General features: G+C 43.7%; 1 protein-coding gene across 1 annotated transcript in view; it reads left to right on the forward strand.

Annotated features, from left to right (window-relative positions):
• Window positions 1–12,831, forward strand: part of LOC122800226 (dynein axonemal heavy chain 17-like) — a 17,083,451-nt gene that overhangs the window by 5,595,030 nt on the left and 11,475,590 nt on the right. The gene's annotated exons all lie outside the window — the stretch shown is intronic.

The raw sequence follows: 12,831 nt of genomic DNA on the forward strand, positions 1-12,831 counted from the left end.
TGAATGTATTGTTTTGTATCTTGTGACTTGTTCTTCCTAATAGTGTATTTTAAGCAGTCCATTAAACATATTTTCTCAATAGTGTATATCAAGTTATGTAACATCATATTGTTATTTTAATGTCAAAATTGTCAAATTTGCATTTTCCTTCTATTTTACTTCTTTTCCTCTCCTTTATTTATTCAGTTTTTGTTCTCCTTTGGTACCTGTATAGTCTTCCACATATATCTATCTATGTAGGTTGTGAAATAAGATCTCAGCACCTATAGCCTTTCTAATAATGTAACTTTAAACATCCTATTCATAAACATTTCCTCAGTAGTTTATATCCAGATGTGTAGCATAGTATTAGTGTTTAATTGTCAACCTTGTCATATTTACATTTCCCTTCCACTTACTTTTTATCCTTCTCTTCAGTTATTCAGATTTTTGTTCATCTATGGTGCCTATATAGTCTTCCGCATCTATCTGTGAGGATTATAATATATATACTTGGCACATATAACCTTTCTAATGATTTATTTTTAAATAGCATGTTAATAAACAATTTATCTGTAGCTTACGTCAGTTAGTGTAACACAGTATTATTAATCAAATGTCAAGCTTGTCATATTTACATTTCTCTTTCATTCTACTACTTTTCCTCCCCTTTATAAACTCAGTATTGATCGACATTGGTGCCAGTGTAGCCTTCCACATATATTGTGTGGGTTATACAATGTGTTGTTAACACCTATACTCCGGGGTAGGGGGGGGGGAATAAATATTTATATATATATATATATATATATATATATATATATATATATCTGTATATATCTATATATATATATATATATATATGTATATATATATATATATATATAGACATGCATATATATTTCTCAATTTGCTCAGACAAATCCTCATCTACATTCTGCATAATTGGTTACATTTCAGTTTTTAAGAATTATTAGAGTACCTTTGCAAGTTTCTGATTTTAACACTTTTCAGCATTTATGCAAGCCATTAGTCCTTTTCTTGGTATATGACTGCAGACTATATTGGTTTCTAGTAGTTTGTTACTTATTTATTATTTAAGGCTGAGTTCTTCATTCAGTCATATAATGATAGGGAGTTCATATTAAAAACACGAACATTTACTTCCTCGAACACCTAAACGCCGACACATATTCCACGGACCACAAATACACCGAAGTTCTAAACCGCAAAATTCAAAAACTCGAAATGTCATACTTGTCCCATCCCACCACCCGCTACATACTACCTACACAAACAAACTAAATAAACCTCATACATACACTAACCAAAACCCTACTTCTAACCCTAAACTAAACCCTACTTCTAACCCTACACTAAATCTTGCATATACCACCATGTATGCACTTAACTTAACCCGCACCCTAACCCTAAGTTCCGTAACTATCGCACACTTACCTTAAAATGCTATACCCAAACAAACTAAATAATCCACACACATACATTTAATAAAACCTTACTTCTAACCCTACACTAAATCTAACATACAATGTAAGAGTGTTCAATCTCGCCGTTTGTTCTTACACACAGGTTCGGAGCTGATCCTCGGTTCCGAGTCAGCCGAATTGCAAAGCTCTGAATCTCAGAGAAGCTCGAGACCAGCCCATATCCCATAATCCTCCCTGCCATTACCCAGATCTAGTTTACTGCTGCAACAGATCGGATCGAGGAGAGCTCGGACCAGATAGAGAATTGAGTTTTACTTACTGTTTTCAGATAAGATACTGATTTTTTTTCTGATTTTACCTTATAATTATTAGATTATTATAGAAGTGCTGTGTGTGTGAGTTTTATATATATATATATATATATATATATATATATATATATATATATATATATACCCTTTTTTTCTTCAGGCACCCTTTGTGGCCTAACCCCTTTTTCTTTGGGTGTGGTTTTTTTGTGAGTGTCTTCTTTATATAGCCCTTTCCACATATATATATTCTTATAGGATTAGTATTTGTTTCTATACTCATAGTTATTGTTGTTATATAGTACTATGTCAGAAAAAGCTAAATCTGGCTTTAAAAGATGTCAGTGTGGGTAGAAAATGTCCATTACTGACAATCATGCTTCCTGCGTCTACTGTCTTGGCCCTCTCCATCTCCAAGAGGATTGCTCTATTTGCCATTCCTTTAGCGGGAGGGTCATGACAGATAGATGCAGGAAGCTCATAGACAGAGGATTACTGAAGCCTGCCTTTCAAGAGGTTTTGGACAAGTTGGATCAGGCTTCTAAATCCTCGAAGTGGTCGAAGATGTCGGAGCCCATGTCATCGACTCCGAGTTCATTTTCTCAGGTTCGTTCGCCGGTTCCACAGATCCCGGGGCCGAGCGTCGAACATTTATCTTTTCCTGAGCCCCAGATCTTGGAACCGGTGCAGATCTGCCACCACCATTCATTCTTCGGTCAGTGCCATCTTCGGCTCCTTTGACCCGTTCTTCCAGACCCTTGTCTGAGACAGATGTGGATCGTGTCATGCAGAAACTCATGGAAAACACGGCCCTTTCCAAGTTAATTGCAGTTTCCTCCCAGTTGGTGTCGAAACTAGAAGGCCTCCCCATATCTCCAACGGGTCCTCCTTCGAGACCCATCCAGATCTCGGAGCCAGGAGAAGATGACCTGATGATAGTGGAGCCCTCGGTGACAAAACCGTCCATTGCACGATCGACACCATTGACTTCGACTCCTTCGGAACCGTTAGGGGAGTCGTGGAGCCGACGTTTTTTGCTCGGTTCCGGGACCGAGAGTCGTACCGACCTGTCGGTACCGACTCTCCCTCTCGGAGCCTAGGCACAGATTGGCTCGGCTCCGTCCTCAGGGTCGGAGCCCACGGCACCTGGTTCTGGGATGCTTCCATGTTCTTCAGAACCGGGGGAGCCCTCGGTCGGGGGGTCGGGGGCCTTTGACCTTATGAGGAAGGTATTGTCAGAAAGACATCCACATCATCAGAGGAATCTTCTCCTTCCCCAAAAGGGCCACTTTCTGTTTCTGCTCCCACGATTCATCCCAAGCGTAGAGCCCAATTGCCTCAGCCACCCCCAGAGGGTTCCCCCTGTTCCTTGGAGGCCTCACCAGAAGCCCCCTCTGATGAGGTCCCAAGGAAACGGTTGTGCAAGAGGAGGCACATAGATTCCCCACAGGAATCTCTAACATCTGACACCGACTTGGATGAGCCAGAGGGGTCCCCCAGATCACCCTCGGAGGATGTGTCATTTGCAGACATCCTGGAGATCTTGAAACAGAGGGGTGATTGGCAGTCCCTAGCCCCCAATGAGGACGAGTCGTTGCTGCTGAAGGCTTTTGGGGTTCAACCTTCTACCTCCTGGGTGACTCCGCCCTTCGATGAATTAATGGATTTGATTGCTCGAAGGGCGTGGGAGACACCTGACACAGTGGAACCAGTCCCTAGGAAACCAAACAAGTTCATCACTGCCCCCCAAGATAAATCTTATCTCACCAAGGGAGTCCCTGTCGACGCTATGGTGGTGGCGGCAGCCATGAAAAAGGAGATGTCTGAGTCTTCCTCATCTGTTCATCCTCCTAATAAGGATTTTAGGACTATGGACAGATATGGGAAGTGCATTTTTAGTTCAGCGACTTTTTCCATGCATTCGTTAAACTACCTGACCCATTTCACACGTTTGCAGAGGGATCTCATCAAGGAGCTGACAGATACCCTCCAGGGTAACACAGATGCTGCTGTTTCAGAAAAGGTAACAGCACAACTTAACACCCTCACCTCCATAGTAAACTCATCCATGAGGCTCATCTCGTATGCAGCCGAGGGATCGAGTAGAGCTGCAGCTTCAGCGATTGCTCTACAAAGACAATCATGGATGCGGCTGTGCTCCTTTGCGGAAGCCTTCAAGTCTTCCTTTGCCAATGCCCCTTTTGATGGTGCCACACTTTTCGGGCCGAAGGTGAAGGAGACTCTCACTCGGTGCGAGCAAGAGGGAAAGACCCTGTCTGCTGTCAGGGTCCGTTTTTCCGCTCCTACTAGACCGTACCCCAAAGGGCAACGAGGCGGAAAAATGTGGTTCCGTAAGAATCAGGGATCTTTCCAGACCACACAGAGTGATACTCCCTCCAGAGGCAGAGGAGGGAGTAGAAATGGAAGACGCCGCCCCGGCAGCAGAGGGGTCCGCATAACCAAGGCGACAGGGATTCCGTCCCTGGGAAGCCTTTCCAGCACTCCTGAAGGGAGGCCCGGCTGTCCTGCTCTGGAGGCAGTCGGGGGTCGCTTAGCTTTATACCCACTGGCCTGGCAAAACATTACTTCAGATTCTTGGGTAAAAAGCATTATAACCAGAGGGTACAAAATCCCCTTCATTTCAACACCATCTCTACAAAGAAAGTTTCCAGACGTGCCACCCCCGTCTGCGAAAGCTAGCAGCTGTAGAAATTTCAAAGCTGCTCGAAAACAGAGTCATCCAACCAGTCCCGGCGGACCAAAGAGAATTCGGAACTTACTCAAGGTTCTTTTTAGTTCCAAAAAAGACAGGGGACTGGAGACCGATCTTAGATCTCAGCCATCTCAACAACTTCGTGAAGAAGGAAAAGTTCCGGATGGTCACGCTTCAGTCGATCCTTCCATTCTTACAGAAGGACGATTGGATGTGCTCTATAGATCTCAAAGATGCGTACTACCACATCAAAATGGCCAGACCGTCCAGAGATCACCTGCGCTTCTGGCTGGAAGCCAGTCACTTTCAGTTTCGAGCTCTGCCCTTTGGACTCACCTCAGCCCCCAGGGTATTCACCAAATGCATGGCAGTAGTTGCGGCTCACTTGAGACGACAAGGATTCCAGGTGTTTCCCTACCTGGACGACTGGCTCCTCACCGCCACCACCAAGCGTCGCCTATTGCAAGCCAGAGACTACACAATCGGCCTTTGTTCCCACTTAGGGATATCCATAAACTTCGAAAAGTCTTGTTTATCGCCCTCACAGTGTATTTCCTTCATCGGAGCAGACCTAAATACACGATCGACACTACTGAAACTTCCCCCAATAAGAGCTTCAACACTCAAACAGCAGGTCCTTCTTCTTCTGGTCAGCAAGAAAGCCCCAGCCAAACTGGTGTTAAAAGTGTTGGGAGTGATGGCAGCCGCACTAATTGCAGTCCCTATGGGAAGGTTACACATGAGGATTCTACAATGGCTGCTCTTCGCGCAGTGGTCATTCCAACACCTACCCTAGCACGAGATCAGGATAACAGAATCTTGCAGATGGGACCTCTCATGGTGGGTGCGATCAGAACCTCACTGTGGGTCGTCCGTTCGTTCTACCCAGTCCAACAGCCACAATAACCACGGACACTTCCCTGATAGGGTGGGGGGGCCTTTTTCAGGGAAGAACAGTCCAAGGAGAATGGTCCAGCACGGAGTACACTCTACATATAAATGTTCTGGAGTTGAGGGCGGTGTTCCTGGCGTTGCAACACTTCCAAGCCCTCTTACCTCTAGGAACAGTAGCAGTTCAGACAGACAACATGTCTGTAGTCTGGTACATAAACAAACAAGGGGGAACCAGGTCTTACCCGTTATGCAGAGAGGCCACGAGAATTTGGCAATGGGCAGAGTCCACGGGTCGCTTTCTGATAGCAACGCACATCCCGGGGTCATCCAACGTCATTGCGGACAGGTTGAGCAGAGCCATCCTGTTACCTCATGAGTGGTCCCTCATTTCACAGACGGCGGAAAAGATCTTCCGCAAATGGGGCCAGCCTTGCTGCAATCTGTTTGCTTCCCTGTTGAATGCAAAATGCAGAAGCTACTTTGCCCTTCTACCCCTTCCGGGGGATGTCCCCAGGGATGCACTGATACATGATTGGCCCCCGGGTCTCCTATATGCATTCCCACCGACTCCATTGATGCCCAGATTTCTACAGAAAGCCAGGAACCTGGAAAGGACTATCATACTCATAGCCCCATTCTGGCCTCGTCAAATATGGTTCCCCTTTCTTCGAGCCCATCAAATAGAGGAACCATGGATTCTGGACCCAGTACCAGATCTATTGACACATTCGTCGCGAGTTCCTCACCTGTCTCTACAGTCCCTCAAACTAGCAGCTTGGCTGCTCCGCTTCCCTGCCTAGCCAGGTCTCATCTACTCCCTCCGGCAGTTCAACACATCCTGGTTGCTTCTCATAAAGCTTCCACTACTAAGCTCTATACGAGTAAGTGGAAACGCTTTGTATATTGGGCATCTAGTCAAAACTTAGACCCCTTGGTAGCTCCTCTACATAAAATTTTAGAATTCTTATCCATCCTTTTTCACGAAGGAGCTTCTACTTCCACGCTAAGAGTACAGTTGGCGGCCATATCAAACTTCCATATTGGTGAGGAAGGTTCTCCCATTATGTCTCACAGACTTTGTAAGGCCTTTATGAAAGGAACCTTCCATCTTAGACTGCCTGTCAGAAAACCTTTCTTTCCATGGAGCCTGAATTTGCTGCTGTCGCAACTCATGTTGCCACCTTTTGACCCTGCTTTGTCATGTCTCTTAAAGTTCTTATCGTGTAAAACGCTGTTTCTCGTCGCCGTGACCTCAGCTCATAGAGTCTCAGAGCTGCAGGCATTATCGGTCAGACCACCTTACTTGATATTCCATCCAGACAGGGTCTCTTTGCGTACAAATCCATCTTTCCTTCCAAAAGTATGCTCAGTTACGAATATTAACCAGTCTATAGAACTCCCTACCTTTTTCAAAAACCATACTAGCAAACTGGAGTATATGTTGCACAAGTTGGATGTTCACAGGTAATTAAGATTTTATTTAGATAGGACCAAAGCTTACAGGAAAACGGATCAGCTTTTCGTCGCATTTGCAGACAATAAAAAGGGCATGGCAATTACTAAATGTACACTATCTAAATGGCTTACTGACTGTATAACATTTGTATACTCTAAATCAAAGCAATCCTTACCCACCAAACCTAAGGCCCATTCTACCAGATCCGTTTCCACTTCCTTAGCTCATGCGGCTCGTTTGCCTTTGGACACTATTTGTGCAGCAGCCACATGGTCTAAACCACATACTTTCATCACTCATTATAGAGTGGACAAGGTCTCCAAGGATAGGACATCATTTGGTTCCACTGTGCTTAGGAACGTTCTTCCATGAGTCACTCGAGGTTATGGAGCTAGGGATGCTACCCGTGTGTAAGAACAAATGGCGAGATTGAACACTCTTACATAAAGAAATTATGTCCTTACCATAACGTTCCATGTAGAGTGTTCATCTCGCCTTTGTTCTTACATTCCCTCCCTTCCCCCCCCGACGTGTTTGGAAGAACTGGTAGGATTAGAGTCTGATCGACGTGTCTTGACCCCTTCCGGGATATATAGTCCCGTGTGTCATGGGATTTATGCTTAGACCATTAGTTATTGCTATGGTGGGAGAGTGTCTCTGAATGGCTGAAGAGAGTGTTTACTTCTAGCACCGCAGGCAGGTGTCGATCCTTTGGTCTGGTTTTTTTGCAAACTAGATCTGAGTAATGGCAGGGAGGATTATGGGATATGGGCTGGTCTCGAGCTTCTCTGAGATTCAGAGCTTTGCAATTCGGCCGACTCGGAGCTGAGGATCGGCTCTGAACCCGTGTGTAAGAACAAATGTGAGATGAACACTCTACATGGAACGTTATGGTAAGGACATAACTTCTTTTTACCATCCATGCACTTACATTAACCTGCACTCTAACCTTAAGGTTCGTAACTATTGCACAGTTACCTTACCGAGCTATACTGCAGAAGGGCCAACCATGACAATTCGACGTTTCAGATTTTGCGCTTCAGGACAATCGATGTTTTCGCGGTTCGATGAAGACGTGTCAGCATTTAGGTGTTCGAGTAAGTAAACATTCGTGTTTTTAATATGAACCCATGATAGGTGTACAATCTTAGTGAGTGTTTCAGTGTAGCAGTACCTTAATTCCTCAATGTCTTGCTTGCAGGTTGTTGGACATATTAGGTGCTTTGTTTACTTCTTTAAAAGGTGCAAGTCACTTTCTGTTTTTGTCACAAAAGCCTCTTCATAAGCTTTTAACAGTCCCTTTAGGATGGTTGGTCTTCATAATAGAGCCCTCGAGATCATAGGGGGACCGATTTTACAAGCCAAAGTCCCTGGAGGTGGTACCTTCCTAAAATGAGCGCATTGGAAATGGCAGTTGATTTTTGGTTCCTACACAGGCTATACTTCCTTTTCCTGTGTTTCTTGTGGCTTACTTATGAAGTTAAGGGCCTAGGCAGCCAAGGGAGGTTCTCTGGGTTGGATTTCCATCTACAATGCTTACAAATCGGCTTGTTTCTTCACTCAAGGGTAATTTCTCATTTCTTGAACTTTTATTTCTTTTCTGAAGGTGCAATTTGCTTGAAAATGGCTAGGAATGTCTTGTTTGCCAATTTGGGGTTAGCAACCACGTATCTGAGTTCTTTAACATAGAAAATTAATAGATTTGGGAATTTCACCTGGAATTTGATTTTTTTCTCTATTAGAAATCTGCATTATGGAGAAAGGAGTTGTCTTGCTTGTCTTATCTGCACGGTATGATCTTGGGCAAAAGTGATTTTGTTATTATTTCAGGTAAGTGTGCCTTTTTTCTTGGCTGCCAGGATGATTTTGTTCACATCTTGATAGTTTAATATTTTAATATAAACAGGTCTTGGATTCAGTGTTGCTTGCATACCCTCAGAGCTCATGGGCTCTTTCTATTGTTATTTGATGCATTTCTTCAGATTCATCTAGCAAGGAATTTATTATTTGTCTGATTGTTGGTATTAGGTTATTGAGAGTCACCGATTCAGGTATTCCTTTGATGATAATATTGTTCCTTCGAGACCTTGCTTCGAGGTCTGTTATTTTTTCTTGTAGGCTTTGTATTTCTTTGTCATGAGAAACAGTTCTTTGAGTTAAAGACTGTATTTTTACATTATTTTCAGATATTTTGGATTCTGATTTTTACATTCTGGTTATTTAGCTAAATGAGTCACCAAAGGTTTGAAATTGTAAGGATAAGTTCCTTATTGCTTGCTGGATATGTACTAATGCAGTTTTTATGTCTTCCATATTTGCTGGCTGATCAGTCTTACTTTTATTTGCAGTTTTAGAGTTGTCTGTTTGTTTAGTTGTTTTCTGTCTTTTGGTAGTTGTATCCTTTTCAGGTGAAGCTAGTACTGAGAATTTAGTCTTAGTTGTGCTGGTTTCCATAATAATTTCCTCTTTCGACATCTTTGCTGTTTGAAGTTATTTCCAGTTTTTGTGTTCAGATGCTGGGAGTGGCACCACGTGGCTTAAGCTGTTTTTCAGAAATCGTAGTTCATCCAGTTATTTCAGAGAGAAATCTGCCACTTTTTTCCCCCTCTTTTAGTTGTTGACTGTTATCTGAGGTATATATTCAGTGATATTTTTGCGTTTTTTACTTAGATTTATCTTCCGAGTTTGTTTAAATCCCGGGTATTTCAGAGCGCTAGGTGCTAGCAGTGCTCACAGAACAGCGGCCATCTTGAACTCATTCATTCTTTTATTTCATAACTTCTTTATTTTGAACTTGGGTATTTCTAAATTTAATTCTGGTCTATGCTCTTCTTCCTTTGCCTATCCTAAAGTCTATAAGGGATTCTCAGTACTTTAACTAGGATGGAGCAACAGAGGTGGTTGCACAAATGCAGACTATCAGAGTATGACCGGCATTGCTAAAAAGCTGATTATGAGATGTGAGCAAAGTGCACGTATCGATTTCAGAAACCACAAATGATATTAGAGCTGATGAAGTTAATGTCTTTAGGACTTTTAACTGTAGTGAACTTTGGCAGTCTTTTTTGTTTAAGTCCAGTAACCTGAGCCTAAGAGCTGTGGGTCTGTGAATTCTTACATTGTACTTTCTACCTCAGGCTCCCAGGTAAAGATCCTGTCACTCCATGAGACATTTATTTTATGACTAAGAAGCTTAGTTTACTTTTTTTACCATTTCAGTGTGCTGCCTCTCTGGTGAAGAAAGTAAGCTCCTCAAGAAAGCATCATTAAGAAATTTATGTTATGGAGTACTGTCTTCTATTGCAGGTATCGAAAGAATATCTGAATTACAAGCTCTTTCTTTCAAACCTCTTTACTTAATTTTTCACAAGGAAAAGATGGCAATTATAACTAATAGGCTCCCTACTGCAATTCTGAGACTCGTAAGTGAAAGTCCTGAAATTATGAAAAAAAAGTCTGAAAATGAATAACAGTGAGTGGCAAACATCATTGATATTCATTGTCACTGCTGCAGCAGCCTATGAGTAGTGTCCTGCCAAGGACACAGCACCCAGCCACCTTGTCAGAGATCTAACACCCCTCCCTCTCCCTCACTGTAGCCAACAGTGAGGGTGTAAACTTCTTCTCCTTTAACCCCATCCCAACCCATACCATAAAAAAAACACTCAGTAAGTTCAAGCCCACCAGCCTAGCTGCTGACAACCTCCCATCAGAATTCCTGAAAGCTGCCTCCGAAGTCATAGCCTACCCCATTTCTATCCTCATCAACCGCTCTATCTCTGGGAACTATGTCCCACTAATCTGGAAAGTCTCCTATATCACCCCACTACATAAAGTTGGCAACTCTACCGAGCTTACTAATTATAGGCCCATTGCCATTCTTTCACCTCTCTCCAAAATACTAGAAAAATGTATTCACTCCCAGCTTCTAAACTACCTTATCTCCAATAACCTCCTATCAAACACACAACATGGTTTTTGCCCCCACCACAGCACCACAACCGCCCTCCTCAGTTTTACTAACACAATAAATGAACACAGAAATCAGAATAAATATGTCTCATCCATCTTTCTAGATCTCACAAAGGCATTCAACACAGTTTCACACCAAAAACTGCTGTCAGAACTGGCCACATTACATCTCAGTCATTCTTCCCTAGCTTGGTTCCACAGGTATCTAACCAAACACCAGCAGGCTGTTAGATGGCAACTGGAGCTATCATCTTTGCTCCCTGTTAACATAGGAGTTCCACAAGGCTCCATATTAGGCCCCCTAATTTTTACCATCTTTACAAATCAACTCCATAAATCCACATCACTTGCCTCTGTCATCCAATATGCAGATGACTCTACCCTGATATGCTCCGCCCCCTCTCTGACACAACTACAGGCTATAACACAACAATCCTTCCTAGAAGTAGAATCCTAGCTAACTAACACTAACCTCATACTGAACCCAAACAAGACCAAACTCATGGTCTTTCTCTTCAACAAAACACCCAATCCCTCAGCCATTTTTCAAATCCACTCCTCCAACAACACAATCATAAACACCAGCTCACATACCAAATGACTAGGTGTCACAACTGATAGCAAATTAAAATTTGACCTACACCTCTCTCAAACCATTAAAAAATACACATCAAACTAGGCTCTCTTTACCGAATTAATCCTTTCCTAACTAGCCATTCTATACTAAGCATCGCCAGGACTAATCTCTTATCTACTGTTCTCTATGCTTCTCCCATCTTTACAAACCTTAACAAAACTGACCTTACGAAACTTGAATCAACCTACAATAAAATAGCCAAGATGTTAAGTTGTCAATCTCGCCTTCATTCTTGCTTGATGGGTTCGGAGCCGATCCCTCGGCTCCGACTCGGCACTTGCTTTAGCTCGAGAACTCCTTTTACCAGCTCGAGGCAGCCCCATATCCCATGATGCAAGGCAGTAAGTACCCAGATCTCGTTTGCCGCTTCGCTTGGGAGGTCTTCTCTTTACCAGCTCCTGGTAAGTAATTCACTTTTGTGACTTTTAAGCCCCTTTTAGTTAAAAACTTTTTGTTTTTGATAGTTTAACTTTAAATTTAACTTTTTCTGACAGAAATCCCTGTCTCTTAATTTTCTTTTAGTCAGTTAATTCCCTGTCCCATCCCCTGTTAGGGTGTGTGTGTTGGTATTTTTACCTTTTGGTATTAGTTTAATTTAATTGGACTGGTGTGTGTGTGTTGTTGTTAGACACCATGTCTAAAGAGAGGGTTTCAGGTTTTAAGAAGTGTGACTCGTGCTGTCAGAAGATGTCTCTGACAGACGGTCACACTTCTTGCCTGTACTGTTTAGGCCCTCTTCACCTGCAGGACTCCTGTGCTATTTGTCACTCCTTCAGCCAGAGAGTCCTGCAGGAGAGAAGGAATAAGTTGATTCTCAGGGGTCTTCTTAAGCCGGAGGGCTCTCCGGCTAAGTCGGCCCCACAAAATCAACTAAATCTGCCAAGACCCAGGCTTCTGTTTCTAAGCCTGTGGCCTCGGCTCCGACTCGTATAGAGTCGAGATTGGCTCGGCTGGAGCCGATTCTGATCCACTAAGCTTTCGGCTCCGATGGCTATCGGTGCCGATCTGCTGACCACTGTGGGTCGGTTCCATCCGCTCCGACACCCACGTGGCACGGCATCGTGTCGGCCCGATCGGCTCCGACACCCATGTGGCAGGCATCGGTGTCGGCCCGATCGGCTCCGACACCGTTACTGGTGGCTGTATCGGCTCGGCTGGAGCCGATACATCGAGACGCTCTGTCGGCTCCGGAAGTCGGTGCCGACAGGAACTGTAGTATCGGCTCCGATGGCCCATTCCAGGAAGAGGTCGAGGTCTCCTTCCTTGGAGCCGATACTTTCGGCTCCGGCCTCGCCTCTTCTATCGGAGCGGAGCCATCGGAGCCGATCTTCAAGGTCATCCAGGTTGTCAGATCATGACCTCGAGAGAGTGGTCAGTAGATTGCTCAAGTCACAGGTACTGGCCCAAATGCTACACAGTCCGTC

The sequence above is a fragment of the Protopterus annectens genome, chromosome 4.part0, assembly GCF_019279795.1.
Source record: "Protopterus annectens isolate FY-2018-M chromosome 4.part0, PAN1.0, whole genome shotgun sequence".
NCBI classification, from domain to species: domain Eukaryota; kingdom Metazoa; phylum Chordata; order Ceratodontiformes; family Protopteridae; genus Protopterus; species Protopterus annectens.